The following is a 16,089-nucleotide window of genomic DNA, read 5'->3' on the forward strand; positions in this document are numbered from 1 at the left end:
CATGGCTCTTAAGCTTTAAGAACAGAATGCAAGGGAAGGAAAGTGTCAGTAAGCCCAACTGGCAGGGAAAGATCACCTACAGCTGAAGGCTAAGAGAGCCGTTTTTCCCCATGTCTAATTCCTGGGCCATATTTATTTTGGTCGCTTTCAGATCCAACTCACCTCAACTTGTAAGAAAAACAAGATCCATTCTCAGCTATCTCTCCCCTAAAAATTGTTGTTGTAAAGCTAATGACCAATGACTATAGCAGGTATTTTTGATAAAATCCTGATCTTCTAAAGAAAGTGGAGAAACTCCTGTTTCCCATGACACAAAGATGGTATCTTCACAGCAGCTCCAAGTCCATTTCCTATCAAACATTTAGTCTTTACTCTTAGCTTTTCTCAAGGGCAAGTGCTTGTGCTGACTATATCTCTTGCTTTTCTGTCTCTATCAAATTTTCCTCTCATTCATTTCTCCTTCTACTTCTCTTTTGCAGATGGTGAAACTACCTGTCATAATGCAACAGAAGGTAATTACTATAAGCGATAGAGGAATATCATTAATTACAAAACACGTGCTTACTCCTGTCTTTGTTTTGAGCTGTCTTGCATGCTTGTTGTAGGAGTATTGTTTTAACCACCTTCTCATAGGAAATTGCAATGAAGTTTAGCTTAACACATGAATTATATCCTTATTTCAGTTTCAGTTTTCATCCCAACAAAGTCTGAAATACAGACATGGAGAAAAAAAAGGAGGGGGGAAACAAAAGAAAAAATAATTAACTGATTGGACACAATGGCATTCTAACTACTGTAGGTAAGTGATGATTTTCACATCAACCTAAAACAATTTTACTGACATTCTTAGAATTTTTCTTTGCTCAGTCTCATTACAGCAATTCAAAGGAGATGGCTTTGGGATTTGTCTTTTTTTTATCTTTTAAGAAATATTAATGTTCTTGTTGAAATACTTTTCATTACAGACATTCATTACTAAATATACTTTTAGCAACCTTGAATTCCACAGTTCCCAGATACTGACAGGCTGAAATCCTATTCATGATAATTATCCCAGTTGTATCTTCTACCCCATTTTATTTGTTTGGACCAGATCTTTACAGGATACCTTACAAGAGGCAATAGATTTGAGTTACTGTTACTTTCTCCTTAGGATTATAAAGTCAAGATGTGTCTCCTTTTTTAAAAGTTTCTGGAGTGACTTTATAACTTTCCATTGTACAGGTTATTATCAGACTTTTTTCTTTGTTTTGAGGAAGATGTAAATTTTATCCATTTTGGATTGTAGAGTTTCTGCAAACCTCACGTACTCCCAAAGTTCACTCGCGTCCTTAAATTCATCACAAAACAGAAGTCGTAGGAAGGTTCATTCACGGAAGCCAGACCTGGTAAAGAGCTCATCTTCTGCAGCCTTTTGATTATATACCAGGTCAATATTCAATTGTTTTGTGTTTCAGAGTCCATTTCAGGGCAACCATCAGCATTCTGTGGTTACACCTGTGTTAGCATGTAGTGCAGACCTACAGCAACAGATCTGCAGAGCCAAATCTTGGTGCCAAGTAGCCAGTGTCCACACTATGCACATTTTGGGAGTGGGTGGGAGGGTTACTTTGGATGACTTCCAGTCTGGCCCTATGGACTGGGAGCCCTTTGGCAAGTGGAGCGCCCTGAGAGGGTCTCTGGGTTGAGTGTCACCAAGAAGGAATCCCCTTCGCATGTCAGCAAATGTTGACATAACTCCAACTAGGAAGAGACCGTGCTCCAAAGTCTGCTCCTGATTTGAACCGAAAGCCAGTGTAGATGTACCTTATGCGAGATCCCCTCATTCACACCCTGAAACTGTTTCCTTCTGGGGCGGAAACCAGATCTTGAGACCATGACTTCAACCCTCTCCATCCTGGGTGGCAAGTCAGTTGCCAGAGCACAAAACTACCGCTGTTCTCATGCTGGTGCCAGGAGAGCACGGTCACCACGTACTAGTTGCCTGTTCCCAGGCAACCTGCTCTAGGTGGCCCTGCTTGAGGAGAGGGGTTGGGTCAGATGCCCTCCAGAGGTCCCGTCCAACCTCAGCCTTTCTGTGACCCAGTTATTCAATTATTAGTTGTACTGAATTCAAACTGATTATTAGTTTGTCCTCACCTTTGGATATTCAGACTCTTGCTGTGCATTTCAGAGTCCAGCTCCCTATCCCAACCCCTTGGATTTCTCTCCGTTCACAAACTTCATCTGGAACCAAGTACGCTATTCAGTTTTGGATCAGTTATTCTCTAGCCAATTTTAACAGTCTGGTGTACTAGGTATCTCTTCTTTCCCTTAAAATCACCTATTGCACATTCAGTATAGTCGTTCAATTGCCAGATACAAACAAAAATTGAGCGGAAACAAAAGTTGAGCAGCCGATGTGTGTACTTCTAAAATCTGCCTTCTCAGCTTCCTGTCCTGCACCAGCTCTTTCCTGAACTCCACAATTCATTCATCTTCACATTCTGTTTGTCTCCTTCACCTCCTCTCCATCATAAAAGTCTTCCTCTTGATGCCATTTCTAGCAGTGTGTAGAACTCTTTCCTTGCAGTTTTGCACTTTTTGTAAAAAAATAAATATTGTTCTGTAGAAACTGTACAAATTATACAAATATTGTGTTACTTTCCCAGTGACTCATACATTACTTGACTTGGATGTCATTTTCTTTCATGGGCATGAGGCAGAGAAGAGTCTATCAAGAGGTTTTGGCAAACAGTTTTCATTCACTTTCTTCCAGCCAGAAGAAGATGTACAGCCTGATCCATGACTTCTTCATTTATATCTGAAGCAGATTTTTTTACTTCCTTTAATCCTTGCTTTAGCCCCTCATAGCTCTTATATTCCGAGCTGTTCAAAACTTCATGTAAAATATTCTGGTCTTTGGTGATTATATTAGTACTTTTATGGTTGTCTGTTCACAACAAGCAAGAGGTGTGCCTGAAACTTCAATAGTTACCTCATGTTGAATAACTAAGTTACAAAGCATAAATTGTTTCCCAATTTACTCACACATTTTTCTCCACTTTCTCAGCATGGATTTTCCTTCTCTTTGAGGGTCATTACTCTGCCATCCTGAGATTATATTTCAGTAATTTTGTGGTATTTCTGACTGCTTTTTTCACCACTTGCTCTAGGTCTGATACTCGTTTCTACAAGCCCTGCTGCAGTTACCCATTTGCTTCAGCAAGAACAGCAGTGCACCCCCTTTGCATTTGGAAGCTGCCTGGCACTCGTACCCTCAGCATTTAGAAGAGAGACTGGTGACATTTCTCAAGGTAATCTTTTTTAATTACAAAGAATGTATAAAATCTATTTTCCTCAGTCACCACAAGCATGAAATAACGCTAGAGGGGATTTTTTTGTTCATACTTTTTCATACCAGTACCTAGCCCCAAACCCTCTCTGTTTCAAGTCCTTTTCTGAGCTCCTGGATTTCCTGCTTTACTTCCTGATGTTTCCTCTTTCTTCTCTGCTTTTCTTTGCAGATGTACAACCTTCTGCAAAACAATAGGCAAAGAAATCCTTTTGACCACACATGCCTTTACTTTCAGTGGTCGCATGGACCTGGTTTTGGAATGGGGCTGGTGTTATTTCAGCCCTTCAGTCGACAAGGCTTGACTGTTTCTTATAATTGTCTGAATTGAGGATGTGGTTACTCCCCCTGCTTTCAGAAGGTTTAGTCCCATCTAGAACAGTTCAGGCTGAAGAAAATCTAGACAGCAAAGCTGTTATAATACACTGATATTCATCAACTATTTGATTCACAGCCTCATCAGTAAATATGAGCTCAAAGGAGCAGACAAGTAAATATATTTAAAGTCATAGCCAGGCAGGGCAATATAAGACATCCTAACACAATGCCATTGAAAACTCTCTGAGTTACAGCGAAAACCTTTCCCCTTGAAGTCCAGGGTCTCCATCTCAGACCTAAACAATAACCTCGGAAAATAAAGCTGTTAATGATCACAATGAAAACTTTGAATCTTAGTGCTTATTTGTATTTGATATAAAGTGTAAGATTCTTCATATTTATACATACATGCATTGCATAGTTACATGGAATTTTCCTCAGAAAAATGTATAATCCGTTCCATCAAAAATAAGGAATACTTTTTCTGGCCTCAAAAACTCAGGGAGAGTACTAAAAGAGAGTAGTTTACAATGCACCTCTCTGAAAATGTATTAAAACAACTTAAGCCAAACCTTTCTAAGTTTGGTCATCATGAAATTACTGAATGTCATATACATACAGCAAACACTAATACATCTTTGAGCCCAAAGCAAACAAGATTCTATACATTTTTATACTCCTGGAATTGAAACGTTTCAGTTTTGATGACCGGTAATGTGCTGAAGGCCTTGTAAAAAGGGGCATTAGTTAGGACAACTATTTATGCATTGTTTATGTGCAGAATTGTTTTCTAAGAATCAAATGTGTGCAAGGAGATCAGCATGACACTGCCAAAAATATCTCAATAGGAACTGCTGTGATCTGTCTTATCAAAACAATAATCTGTGCACAGAAGGACCTTACTGACAGCTCTTCCTTTTCTCCTTTTGGAATGCAAACTATTTTTATGGGTAATAAATACAGCATTTAGAAGTATCACAAAAGAATTATCTTTTACCAGGAAGATATACCAACAAAGAAACAAACAAGTGAAACAATGTATGGTGGGATGAAATGCATTAACTCCCACTAATTAAAATCCATCTTGTTAGAATATTCTTTGCAGCATCAGTCATTTAGCATTTACATAATGTCAGCTATATCTGATAGGATTTACAAAGGAGCTAAACAACAAGCCCTTCAGACTTCACAGCCACTGGACTGGTGTTGGACTTTGGGCTTCAACCTTTGCTGCCGTGGCCCAAGCACGGGGCATGGACAAGCAGCCTGGGCTTTGCTCCAGCTCTGCATGCTGATGTGGGGGGCCTGGGATGAAACGGGGGCCTTCTCCATACTTCACTTTATTTTCCTGACTCTAGGATGTAAGCACTCATGACCCACCTGGGTCACAACACAGAATACAGCTGCAGTCGCTGACAGTCTCGCCCGTCTCCATCTTCTCTGTGGGCAGGTAAGGCACAGGGGAGGGACACTAACATGTCAAAACCAGGAGACTGTGAAGAGTGTCAGCTGATGAACCAGATCCCGACAGATATTCCTGCATCTTCTAGAACTTAAGAAGACAATGTGAGATGTCTTCCATCACCCCTTGGTTGCTTCTGGTCTCCTCAGCATGTCACCACAGCTATACAAGTCTTTGAGGACTGAAGAATTTTTATTTTTCCTTTGTTCTGGTAATGGCGTTTTGAAAACTGATCGTGGATTCCTACCTGTTGCTATAGCCATTTTTCTGAATAGTGAGTTCCTTGGTTTGTCCACAGAAAAGCTTAGCTACAAGTGTGGAGATGAGTAATGTGAAGGAGGTTCCCTCCTTTGTGGTTGTTTTTCATGTTCTTTACTTGCTGTTGTTAGGCTGAGAACGTACCTGTAATGGGAAATGGTGTCACGGACACAACCCTGAGAGACAAATGGACCCAGTGAAGGAAAGACTTGCAGCTGCAAATATTGCTTTACACATTTCATGGCCATTAGAGTGACAGCAAAAAGAAGTGACCAACTTCTGAAATATAAGAGACCTGAAATATAAGAGACCTGAAATATGACATGAATAAAACCAGACATGTAACTAGCTAGGTGTAAAAATTTTTACTTGATTTTTACACATTTTTCTCCAATTTCAGGCCGAATTTCATTCTAGTCACTATCTTCAGGGAGGCTATCGGGCAGAATGTACACAAAAGAATTCAGTCTTGGTGTGATTTGAACCAATTGATACTGAGAAGTTCAGCTTTTCAACTACAATTGCTTGGTTTGACTCCAGCACAGTCTGTTTCCCACCACAGGTGGTGGGACTTATTCTATGATTCTCAGTGGACTTGAATCATTTTTCACCTGGCATTACAACATTGTGAAAGCTTAAACAAGATTTTGGAGTACCCTGAGCCTTTTGTAAATGTGTGCAGTAAACAGGTGAAAAGCACATTTGAATAAAATAGTTATTTGTTTGTAAGTGAAAGGTGCCTTGCTTTTTGGATGTCCTGTTCCTCAGATGAGAGCATCTCCCATACCCGTGGTGTTGGGGAGGTTTATTTCAGCAGCACAAATTAGCAAATCAGAGGGAGGAAGAGACCTAGAATATGTATGAATCCCCAGGGAAATTTGGGAAACTTGTACCCCTGCGAGAACTAAAGACTATAACAACATTGAACAGCTTGGATAAGGTAGCAGTTTCTCTAGTTCATGTAACTTCTTCCTCTTCTATTAAAGATTTGTGCTCTTCCTTCTTGGATTTTAAGTGGTAAAATGCTTTGCATAGGGATAAAATGTATTAACTGATTGATTTTTTTCAAGCTATCTCAAATAGCGCCTTTGAAGTTTGCAGTGGTGCTCAAGTTCAACTGTCTCCTGTTTCCTTTCGGAAGGTTTGAAGGATTTGGGAAGGTGAACAAGCAGATCTATAATTAAAGAACAGTTGATGGTAACTGTCCTCCTTTGTTAGCATTCTTGGGCGACCTCCAAATTTAGATGGTTAAAGAGAACTCTGTCCCATTTTAGTTCTGCAATAGTTTAGATGCCACCATCGCATAGCAGAAGAGAAGCCTTGTTGAAATCCAGCGTACATCCCCCTTCTAACAACAAAAACAAGCTCACATTCTTCACTTCACATATTAAAGAAAATGCTATGCTTTCCTACAGTAACAACCCTAAACACTGTAGTATCTTTATTGCAGTCTGAAATGTCTGGATTTGAAGAACAGTTATTTGTCTGTGAGGAGAATTTAGAGACATCCTGATGCTAATGCAAAAGTAAGAAAGAAGCAGGGCTGGCTGCAGAGCCCTTGAAGGATCCAGCCCCGATTGGACGTGCAGTTCTACTGACTTGAAAATATCTCTAGCACCGGCTGCTTGATTTTGCAAATTTTTGTCCTGGAGCAAAGGAAACTAGGTCTGATAGTGTAAAAACATCACAAGATCTCACACTGAGATGCTTTTGAATGGAATTTCTTTTTAATTTGGAAATAACCTTTTCTGGAAGTACTTATGAAAGTTTGATTATAGTGTCTGATAAAATACCATATGTGATGACCTGTGATGACCACCCAAAAAAAGACAATAATTTGTCTTAAATCAATTTTAACCTATTGAAATAATTCCTTGCGTGGACTTTGGAGGGAGAAATGGGCTCATACATAAAGTACGACTAGAATTCAGTGTCTTTAGATACTTCATCAAATATGGCTCTCCCACAAATCTGGAGATTTGGCTCCAGATCAAGGCTCCGCCTTCCTTTTATGGTCCTGCTAGGAAAAGTCACACAAATACTACTTTATGCTGCCAGAAACGAACTACTCTGAAAGAAGTCTGCTGGCAATCTCTGAGACAGCGGCTCTAGAAGATAGGTGACATACATTACCCGGCACAGCATAGTTACAGTATGATCATACATGCTGGGTTTACACTGCAGACGTTGGAGTCACAGGCATGTGTTGCTCAGACCATGAAATCAACTGAAAATTATTCTTAAATCCTTAGACATTTTTTCATGGCAACATGGGTCTAAAACTACAGCAGCAGAAACTGAGTTTATTTGTGTCCCACAGTCTGTCTGCTCCAAGGATCTGGTAGCCATATTCAGTAGTGCATATGGAAAGAAAACCCTCTGAATCAGATTAACCCTTTCTCTCCCCAACTCTGAATGAAGAGCATATTGTGTTTCCAGTGCTTTACTGCAAATGCACTAGAAAATAGCAATAGGAAATAGAGATGCTCTAAGATCTTTCCGGAGCGGGACCAGGATGGTAAAACAAAGCTCATCAAAATTGAATTTTTCCTTTTCTTTTTTTTTTTAAACACCCTACATTTCCTAATCTAAACAGAGCAAGGTGAACCTACACATTGTTTGCTTTTTCTTACAGAACTCAATGGAATCTTCTGCTTCCTCTTATATCTGTATTGCACAGACCAAATTCACTCTCTTTTGTGTATCATCCCTTTCTGCAGTCTACTTCTCTAAGCATTTTCCCAACTTTAGTAAAAACGTACCAAAGCCGTCTCCCCTGCAACTTCCCTCCCTGTAAGCCCATGTTTTTACTTCTGGTTCAATACTTCTGCATATGTTTTCAGAGAAGACAACCTCTTCTTAACTTTTTCTCTCCTCTGCTCTAGGAGCAAAGGAAACTAGGTCTGATAGTGTAAAAACATCACAAGATCTCACACTGAGATGCTTTTGAATGGAATTTCTTTTTAATTTGGAAATAACCTTTTCTGGAAGTACTTATGAAAGTTTGATTATAGTGTCTGATAAAATACCATATGTGATGACCTGTGATGACCACCCAAAAAAGACAATCATTTGTCTTAAATCAATTTTAATCTATTGAAATAATTCCTTGCGTGGACTTTGGAGGGAGAAATGGGCTCATACATAAAGTACGACTAGAATTCAGTGTCTTTAGATACTTCATCAAATATGGCTCTCCCACAAATCTGGAGATTTGGCTCCAGATCAAGGCTCCGCCTTCCTTTTATGGTCCTGCTAGGAAAAGTCACACAAATACTACTTTATGCTGCCAGAAACGAACTACTCTGAAAGAAGTCTGCTGGCAATCTCTGAGACAGCGGCTCTAGAAGATAGGTGACATACATTACCCGGCACAGCATAGTTACAGTATGATCATACATGCTGGGTTTACACTGCAGACGTTGGAGTCACAGGCATGTGTTGCTCAGACCATGAAATCAACTGAAAATTATTCTTAAATCCTTAGACATTTTTTCATGGCAACATGGGTCTAAAACTACAGCAGCAGAAACTGAGTTTATTTGTGTCCCACAGTCTGTCTGCTCCAAGGATCTGGTAGCCATATTCAGTAGTGCATATGGAAAGAAAACCCTCTGAATCAGATTAACCCTTTCTCTCCCCAACTCTGAATGAAGAGCATATTGTGTTTCCAGTGCTTTACTGCAAATGCACTAGAAAATAGCAATAGGAAATAGAGATGCTCTAAGATCTTCCCGGAGCGGGACCAGGATGGTAAAACAAAGCTCATCAAAATTGAATTTTTCCTTTTCTTTTTTTTTTTAAACACCCTACATTTCCTAATCTAAACAGAGCAAGGTGAACCTACACATTGTTTGCTTTTTCTTACAGAACTCAATGGAATCTTATGCTTCCTCTTATATCTGTATTGCACAGACCAAATTCACTCTCTTTTGTGTATCATCCCTTTCTGCAGTCTACTTCTCTAAGCATTTTCCCAACTTTAGTAAAAACGTACCAAAGCCGTCTCCCCTGCAACTTCCCTCCCTGTAAGCCCATGTTTTTACTTCTGGTTCAATACTTCTGCATATGTTTTCAGAGAAGACAACCTCTTCTTAACTTTTTCTCTCCTCTGCTCTACATAGATAGAATACCTATATAGATAAAGTAAGAACAGCCTCCTTCCAGAAATCCTGAAAGCACAGAAGCAACCTGGTGATCCAAACCCAGAATGGTCTCAAAGAAACCCCACCACCCTGCAGAAAGAGCCCCTTGAGCCAAAAGAAAGCCCCAGCTGCTCCAGCACCCCTCTCTCAGAGCCTGGGGAGGGCACAGGTTCATTATTTTCCTACATGTGCGCCCATGGAAGGCAGCTGTTGACCATCTCCTGGCCAGAATCAACTTCTTCCTTGTTAATCCCGGTAAAAGACCTGGCTACCTCTGCTTGTAGTGTTTCCCCAAGGGGCTGCAACAAGCTCTACAACTTAGTTGCTTCTGAAACCTGATCTGCAGGCAAATACAAAGCTTTAGTTGCTGGAAAGAGAGCTAACAGTGCTTGAGCTCAGGGCCTAGGTTTTATTTTGTAGCTATTTGGGTTTGTGACTGTGCAGAGATATTTTGGGGAAGGACAATACAGAACTGGAACTTATATACCTGTATATATTATAGGTGTAATAGCAGGTTGAGTACCTCCTAAGGGCTAGGAACCCAACCTAGCTTTGTTGTTAATGTGTTTTCCTTAAGGATGAGGATGGACTCCTGCCCCATAGCTCAGTGCAAGGTAAGATTACTCTAATGTGAGCTTAATACTGCTTCTTGTTTTAAGTTCTAGCAAATGTTAGCTTCTCGACCAAGAGCAAAACATGAGAAAGCTTTTCTGATTTAAAAAATTCATATGAAAGGCTTATGATCTTTTTGCAATGGCAGTGTCTCATGGCATAAGCCAAACATTCCATTCAACTACTTCTCCACAGAAAACTTAAATTAAAAAAAAAAAATATCTTATGTGCTGCTGTGTTTTTGTATCAATTTCCCTTGGCGTCTGCAGTGAGATGAAAAACTGTAAATTTATGGAACAATAAGGTCCTTATAAAATAATACAACTTATAGAGTCCATGTGTGGAATATTCTGATGTTTGAATATTGGAACAAGATTCTAGTTTTTGAGGTGAATTAGAAAGGTAGGCAAGAGTTTGCTTTCTTGGTAAGTTTTGGAGCAAATCTAGGTTATAGCCCATGCAAAGAACACATATGGCTAAACAAAGGAAGAACATTTTTTTAAAATAATGAAGCATTTGGTCAAAAAGCTGTGGCAAGACTGAAGGATGTTTTGTGCCTCTTTTCCATGTGACCTTGATAAAGCAGAATTGGAAGGGAAACACGGACTGATTAAAATGCAATCAAAGAGAGATAAGGAAAACACTTTTACACCTTGAGCTGGTATTGTGGTGCTGCTCCCTCCATGAGATTGACAGAGGAAAAGGAAGAGAAGAAGCAGAGGGGGAAGAAGAAACAGATTCTGTTTAGAAAACTGTCCTGGAGAACCTTGCCAGGTGAAGGCCCGTGGGTTTTTATTCTACACACATTTCCAGGAATAAAGCACTTTCTCTGAGACAAACAAAATGTATATTTTCACATCAATGAAGTATCACATCTGCAAGTAAATGATGTCAAGTTCACTTATTTCTGAAAAACTCATACTTCCTGTTTGTGATGGCAAACTAGGAATACATTTATTAGTTGTAAAATTCTGTATTCAACTGTGGTGGCACATGTGTATTTGTACTTGGAGACCTCATGAGAAGAGAAGTTCATGTTATGCAAGGAAATGAGGAGACTCACCTGTGTGAGGGCTGTTGGAGAGTCTAATACTGACCACTCTCCCATCATGGCAGCTGTAGGCGTGAGTCCTGCAGATGATAGAGGGAGCATGAGGTGGTGCAGCTCTGCACAGGCTTCATGTGTGATGGTGGGGAAGCAAAATAAACAAAATGCCAAGCCAGGAAACAGGCTGCTACCATCCTCAGTGGGTATCGTGACTTTGCAAGAGCTAGTGCAGTAGGAATTAGTATTACGTTTCAGGAACTCGGCTCAACTCTCCCACCCCATTGTATTTGGGCAACTGTTCAACCTTGGCGCTAGTAAAAAGCAGCATTTTCAATTAATTCTACGTTTCAGAGGAAGGACGGCCAGGTTTTTTGCTCCTGCAAAAAGATAAGGCTGCCCAAAGTTCTAGGAATATTAGGGCTCTGTGAGATTTCTTCCTCCTTTTTGGTTTTAAAAAAAGTATTCAGAGTAAAGCTAGGTGTTTCTTTTTTTAATAGTTTTGGCAAACTTTTGCATAGCTTCAGTACAGTTATGAGAGGGGAAATAGTTTTGGGTTAGCTGAATTAATTGTAAATTAATGGGTCCAGTTACTGAATTTGAGTAACCAAGGTTTTGAATAACTGAGATACTTTTCAATGTAAGCAATAAATACCAGGGATAGAACTGTATTATAGGAAACAGAGACTATGACTGAGCTTTGGATAATCAAGATTCTAGTTTGTATCATGTGTACTTTGGCAGCAGCTGATTCCTATAGGAATAAAAAAGTAAGAACATGTGCAAACGTCAGTATGACACTACCACTGTGACCTCGTCAACAACTTCAAGGTCATCATTAGGAGAGTCTTCGGCTTTTTTTTGCCTGGTTGCATGTGGGTTGCTAAGATTTATTACAATCACTGCAAGAGAACACCTGCTAAATGTCAGAAGATTCCTGAGAAACTTCAAGTGTTTTGCTAAGGCGAAACTACACCTTTTACACAGCTTTCAGGAATCCAGCTCAATGGAATACAGTCTAGTCTTCACTGATTTGTTCATGCTCCAAAGCAGAAGCATAACCACAACTGATATTCAGAAACGTGTTTGTCCTCCAGACAAATTTACCTGTGTCTAAAATGATCTATGCCTTGCTTCCTAGGGTTCCTGATATATATCATACTCTGAGTAAGGACCAGGCTCTTGGCTGAAGTTGGTTGGCATTGCTGTGCTGGCTTTGGTGAAGCTGTGAGGAGTCACACCAGCTGAGCACTTAATCAGGTGACTAAGCACTGTCTAAACACATTAGGAAAAATAAAATTTGACTTGTGAAATTTTACTGAACAAACATGGAGAAATACCTCAACTTTCAAATTTCTAGGGGTTTTTTTGCTGAAATTTGCCACCCGTCTCCTTTGGCTGTGTTGCAGCCTTCCTCCCTACATCATCATTTTATTTTCAGCTCAGTGATTCTTTTTTTTTTTTTTTTCTTCCCTTCTTTGAGCGATGAAACTCTGTCTGCTTTTCAAGACTAATATATGGCCCCTGAGTGAAGGCAAGGCTGTGATTCAAATCAAGAGTTCTGTTGACATTCTAATCCTTAGGAGCACAGCTGGAGCATTTCATGAACGGTAGCAAAGACCCTCCATTGATTTACTGCCTTGGTATTCGATCAGGAGCCCATGTTCTGTGTCGTTAGCTGCAACATACAGAAAATAACTCGGTGAACTTCTAATTAAGGCATTTAGCTTCTTGCCTATCTTGTAAGAAAAGATTTGTGCTATATTTGAGATGCTACCGCTTTTATGGATTCTCCCCTATTTTTATAGCAGGAGGGCTTCAGGCCCTAAGATGGTCCTGTGGGCTATAGATGGGATACACACCAAAGTTGCTCTCTGACCCTGCCAAACAGAAGACTAAGTGGTGTGGGATGGCAGGAATTTTTGTGTGTCTCCCCCAAGCTCTGCACCTTTTTCTTTTTTCTTTATTTTTTTCCCCCCAGTTTTACATAAACCTTTCCTAACCATAACTATCCCTCAAGCGCACACACTCCTCCTAGTTCTCACAAGAGTTACAAAGGGGATCCAGAGCTCTGCTTCTGGGCAGCAAATAAACCCTTCCCTTTCTGCAGTGCCAGTACCCAACCACAGCATGCATGAGAGCAATTTCGAAGCCGTGCTCTTTTTCGTCTCGCCCCTCGTTCCCAGGGAGAGAGCGACCCTGTTGCCAGCCCCCACTGACCTGAAGATGAGAGTTCCCTAGATTGTTTCCAGCTTGCACTGCTAGCCCCGCTGAACGAATAGCACTTACAGTATTTTTGGGGTGGTGACTCACAAGAAAGTCATGAATGCCCCCTTAAGAGGCTGTCAAAAGCCCCCTGGTAAGAAGTGTTTTGTTTTTCCCGTTTTCGTTGTCCAGGCTGCCTGCAGATATTTCCCCAAGTCTCCAACACAGTTTTCTCAATTCGTTGTCCAAGCAGCAAGTTGTACCCTAAAAGGCAACAGAGCAGAGATGCAAACCCTAATCCGACACCATTCCTGTTTACCACTCCCCTATAGTAATAGCCGGAACATACAGCCCTTCTAGTCATCGCAGAAAGTACCAAAGTGCCAACCAGGGCCCAAGCCACTGAAGGTCCTGAATGCCTTTCACTTGCTTATCAGCCCGCTAATTTCAATGGTTCTTCAGGCAGCTAAACACCATGGAAATTCAAGAGTTTAGGAATAAAAGTGTCTTGGCAGGTCTGGTATCAAGTGCATCAGTCATATATTTTTACCTTCAGAAACTTTATTGATCCCCTCAAAAATAACACGATGTAGGATTGTTATCACAGATATTTACACTTCCAAGAGCTATGAGGTTTAATGACTTGATCAAGATCAACAGAAGGTTGGTGTTGAAGCAGGGTCTGGATTCAAAAAAGGGTTCAGAACAGCCCTAAGATTTGGAGTTGTGAGTGTTATATTTGGAAGGAAAGACAGCTGTGAGAAGGAAAAATGGCATATGTCTTTTTTTTTTTTTTTTTGGTTTGAACACATGGTAGGAGATACAGTGCTTTAGTAGAAGGTGTTGCCTGCTTACCTTCTTTCACTTCTTACATTTCTGTTTTTCAGGTGCTCTCGTTGTAGTTCAAGCCCTAGTAGTGTCTGCGTTGCCAACTTGCCTTCTTTTACTAAGTCAGAGCTCTGCTAAAGCCACCCTGTGCCCGGAAGATGGTGGTCAAGACCCACCCTGATGTCTGCTGGTACATCTAGAGCTTAGTGACACAAAGCTTACTAAATAATTCTCTGCAGAACCCATCACCATTTTATTTGACCTACATTGGTAGGGCTGGGTTCTCCACGAGGTGTATGATGGCAATATGATGACACTATGAAATCGCAAAGCTGGCTCTCAGCTCAGCGGTGATCCCCCAACCATAAAGATCCCACCATCTTCTCCAAAGTGGGCTGTTAGAAACACTAGATAAGACAAAGGAAAGCTCAAGCCAAAATTTTTGAGCCTAGAAATCTCTCAGGGCAGACTTCTTCTTCTGAAAAAAAAAAAAAAAAGCTTTCTAGTCCATGTATGGTTAAAGACTAAGTGTAAGTCCTGCAGGAGTTGAATGACAGTATGTAGTTAAACCAGCCAGGAAATATTATGGACTAGAAAGCTTTTTGTTGTTCTGAAAGTGAGATGTTGTAACGGTTCTTCTTCTTCATGCCAGTGAGAGAAATCACAGCTAAATATTTTCAAAATATCTCTTTTCAAAGAAGAGATAAACCAACAGCCATAAATCACCTATTGTTCTGCTTGTTTCAATTATAACTAAAAGGCTCACTGAAATATCAGGACCCCGTTGCAGCAGATACTGTACCCTTCAATAACGAAGGTGGCATTATTGCTACTTTAAAAGTATTTATTCATGTTGTTCCTGTAAAGCAAACAAAATGTTCCATAATATTCTTTTCTCTTGGAGCCCAGATTCTAACTTGGTGAAAATCAGTGAGGGGAAAAAATACCCCACTGATTTAAACAGTGCAGGATCTGACATTAGTAAAATAATGTCATGTAAAATAATGAGAGTGCGAGGTTTATGACTGCTTATTTGGTGGGGCTGGTGTTATCCAATGGGAGAAATACTACCAAAGTCCAGTGAGATATGGTTACCAGGCAGGAATCCCAGGAGATTCTGTTACCACAGAGGAATCCTATGAGACAGTATTATCAAGAAGGAATCTGTAGTATTCAGTTCACCACAAGGCAGTAATATTAGATTTTTAGAATTAAATCCTGTGGTATCTTGTTTTATAAGAGTTGGCACAGAAGGAATGGAGAAAAATGCAATGGAAGAAAGATGTCTCCCTGCAACCTGAGCTGGACGCCCTAATCGTTACATCGATTTCTAGCAGAAATAAAACGTCACAGATTTTCCTCATGATCCTGAGATATTTTTACCAATCGTGATATCAATCCCTCATTAGTGAAATGTTTTGTGGGGGTTTTTTGTTTTGTTTTTGTTTTTTTACAAAATACAGATTTGATCACTAAAATGCCAAGGCACAAATACTATTGTGACTGGTTTTTGATTGGCGTAAATAAATTTTGGATTTGGGATTTATAATGCATTTTGCTTTTATCACAAGTACTACTACTTTATGTTACAAATGTGCAATATGGCTATTTTACATGAGCAATAACCAAGCTAATGAGCTGCTCAGCGTCTTACGCTGCACATTTGTGTGATGCCTCACATAATGATGTTTACAGCACTTGAACAATACAGAAATGTAAGAGAATTATGATAACAAGGAAAACAAATATTTTTTTTTATTTTTCTTGTAGTACCAGTAACACTGGCGTATTTGGCAAGAAGTGACTGGACGTTTGGTTCAACAAGACCTAACTTAATTTCAGCCTCTGTCTGGAGATTTACCACTACATCTTCAAGTTTTGA

This window comes from Charadrius vociferus, unplaced genomic scaffold (assembly GCF_000708025.1).
Source record: "Charadrius vociferus isolate BGI_N301 unplaced genomic scaffold, ASM70802v2 scaffold115, whole genome shotgun sequence".
NCBI classification, from domain to species: domain Eukaryota; kingdom Metazoa; phylum Chordata; class Aves; order Charadriiformes; family Charadriidae; genus Charadrius; species Charadrius vociferus.